At 34.2% G+C, this 3,489-nt stretch overlaps 1 pseudogene; it reads right to left on the reverse strand.

Moving 5' to 3' along the window:
* Positions 1-2,592: 2,592 nt before the first annotated feature.
* LOC140628538 (mitochondrial import receptor subunit TOM20 homolog) lies at positions 2,593-3,250 on the reverse strand (annotated as a pseudogene).
* Between the last annotated feature and the right edge of the window lie 239 nt (positions 3,251-3,489).

The raw sequence follows: 3,489 nt of genomic DNA on the forward strand, positions 1-3,489 counted from the left end.
ATATTTTATTCTTTTATAATTTTTACCCTATATGTGTTTTAATACTCAAAGTATCTTTCTTACAGGCAGCATTTAGTTAGGTCTTTTTTAAATCAACTTGACAGTTACTTCCTTTTAATTGATGTATTTAGATTACTTATATTTGATGTAGTTATTGATAAGATCAAATTTAAATCAGTTGTCTTTCCATTTGTTTTCTATTTGTCTATTTTTTCTGTTTCCATTTTCTTTCTTATTTTAGATTAATAAAAAAAGTTTGATTCCATTTTATCTCATTTGTTGGGTTAGTAGCCATTGTCAGGGAGGAAAAATGTTTCTTTTATCCTCTTCTGTTTAAGACTTGGAGGCCTACAAATTAAAATAAAAATTTTAAAAAGATTAGTAAGAGAGAAAAACATTTAATTATACCCTCACACAAAGAAATGTGACTCAAGTTGTTGGTTAGAATTTTGAGCTCATTTACCATCTTAACTGTGGATGGGGAGGGGCACAGGGGCACTTTTGGGACAACAAATGACTTCTTAGAAGTAGGGGTGAGGAGAAAGAGAACGTGAAGAAAAACAAATGACTTTTTGGAACGATAAATAGGCCCTTAGGAGAATAGATAGGAGATATGATAGTTTTGTTATAATCTCTGTGTGGGTGTGGTACTGACTTCACTCCAAAAAGAAAAGATTAGAGTTGTTCCTGGGAGGGGATTTATAACAATTGAGTTCTTTTGGAAGGTTTTGTTTTTAGGCAAATAAGGGATTTCAGGAACTCAAATGCCCTTAACTCAAAGGAATTTTTTATGCTACAATGGCTTATTCTGGACTACTTTACTATAACTCAAATTTATTTTATTGGTTGGTTTAGGGTTTACAGTATACACTTACAACTTGGTACAGTCTACCTACCAGTGATGGTATAATACATATCATACCGTATTGGATGGTATAAAAATCTTAAAATAGTATACTTACATTTCTCCCCAACTAAGCTTTGAGCTATCATTATATACTTTACTTTTTACATATGTTATAAACTCTGTACCCTATTGCTATTTTTAACAATTATCTTTTAAAGAGATTTAAATAACAAGAGAAAACCCATATATTTATACACACAGTTACCATTCTGCATGCTTTTCATTCTTTTGTGCAGATTCTTATTTCCATCTGGTATCATTTTTCTTCTGCCTGAAAGACTTCCTTTCACAGTTCTAGTGTGTGGGTCAGCTAGTGATGAATTATTTTGCTTTTGAAAAAAAATGTCTCAGAATGACTTTTTTTGGCCTTCATTTTTGAAAGATATTTTCACAGGGTATAAATGCCTAAGTTGAAAATTTTTTCTTGCTGTATTTTAAATGCATTACTCCCCTCACTTCTGTATTACTTTGTTCCACATGAGAAATCTGTCAACTTAATTTTTTCCCTTTTCATGTAATATATCTTTTTTTTTTAACTAATTTTAACATTTTTTATTTACCACTGGTTTTAAGAAATTTGTTTATGATGAGACTTGGGTTAGTTCTATTGTGCTTACAAGTTCATTGAACTTCTTCGATCTATAGACTTACATAGTTTCCATACAGTTTCAAAAATATTTTACCATGTTTTCTTCAAATGTTATTTTGGTTCCCATATCTCTCTCTTCTCCATTGGCAGCTCTCATTACATGTGTATTAAGCTTTATAAGTTGTCCCACAGCTCACTGATGGCTCTGTTCATCTTTTTAATGTGTTCTTCCCCTGTATGGTTCATTTTGGATACTCTCTTTCCAAAAATATTTTTTTTGTGATATCTAATCTGCCATTAATCATATCCATTATATCTTTTATCTCATGTATTGTAGATGATGTTGGATTTTGGTCTTTTTAGATCTTCCATGTCTCTCCTTAACATGTTAAATTTTTTCCTCTAGCTTCCTATACTTAAGGAGTATAGTTATAATAATGGTTTTAATGTACTTGTCTACTAATTCAATCATCTATGCAATTTCTGTGTCAGTTTCAGTTGATTGATTTTTCTTACCATTATGGGTAATATCTTCTTGCTTGCTAAGTTTTTATTAGATACCAAACATTTTGGCTTTCAACTTGTGGGTGCTGAATATATTTGCGTTCTTTTTTTTTTTTTTTTTTTTTGGATTTCTCAATGATTTTAATGCTCAGTTTTGATAAAATAAGTTTCCATCCAGTTCTTTTATGTAGAGCAAAATGTACTAGCTTCAAAACATATGCATTCTTCAGCTTTCTTGTATACTTTCTTGCCTATCTTTCAAAACTGAACACTGAGTATTTTTAACATAGGTAATGTGATGTTATATGTACGTTTTAATTGCATGTTTTAAGAATAACGTAAGTCCGTACTTTGGTAACTCCAGTAATGTATTTATAAAATGAAAATCTTTCTATCAAAGTAGACTTTCCACTGGGAAAAATAAAATAAAACAGGCAAATGGATCTACACAAAGTAAAAATTAACTTTGGTAGATTTCAATGCAGGACAGTCCATAACAAGCCCATTTGCCCTTATTCCCCCAGAGCCGCTACATCTTCTGAGTTAAGATTTTAAAAATATTTTTCATTGAGATTATGTTGACATTTGTTTCTCATTCCACATCATCTTCAGCCAAGCTCTGAACACTTACGATTTCCCTAATTGTTGGAAGCTTGGTCAGAAGCATCTGGAACATTGGTGGTGGAAGTTTGCTGTAACATTTGCAATAAGTGATGTGGCTGTCCACACACAGCAACTGCATTTGTCAGATGATCTACACCCTTCTCATATTCACCTTGAGCTAGCAACTTTTCAAGGAAGAATTTCTGAACAGCTTTGACATCTTTAAGGTCAGGTAACTTGGAAAGTCCAGCTCTCTCCTTAGTAAGCTTTTGTTTCTTTGTTCTCAAAGCCTGTTCTTAAGCTGGGGCCACTCCATCTCTGGTGGTGGAAGTAAATACAGTACCCGATGAAAAGAGCCCTGCAGGGATGCCTGAGTGGCTCAGTCGTTGAGCGCCACCCTTCGGCCCAGGGCATGATCCTGGAGTCCTGGGATCCAGTCCCACATTGGGCTCCCTGCATGGAGCCTGCTTCTCCCTCTGCCTGTGTCTCTGCCTCTCTCTGTGTCTCTCATGAATAAATAAATAAAATATTTTTTAAAAAGAGCTTTAAAAAAAAAAAAAAGAAAACCTGTAGACACTTGCAGCAATGGTGCTGTTCTGGCCCAGCACCTTCTCTTGACTGAGAAGCAGGAGTGAGCTCAGTGGCATCAGGATCCACGTGAAGGAGCAGTAGGCTGCAAACCCTCAGAACAGGCCCCACTATTCCCACCTGATGCTTGCCATGAGAGATGCAGAAAGATCTATATTTGTGATCTTATAAACAGTCTTGAGCTTTGTTCTGAGGTTAAGTTATTGAGAAATGTTTTTATCCTTTCAAGTCATTCCTTTAAGCTTTGTTAGGACAAAAGCAACCCTTGGTTTAGGGCCAACTTTTTCACAGTACTGAG

Source organism: Canis lupus, chromosome X, assembly GCF_048164855.1.
Source record: "Canis lupus baileyi chromosome X, mCanLup2.hap1, whole genome shotgun sequence".
Taxonomy (NCBI): Eukaryota; Metazoa; Chordata; class Mammalia; order Carnivora; family Canidae; genus Canis; species Canis lupus.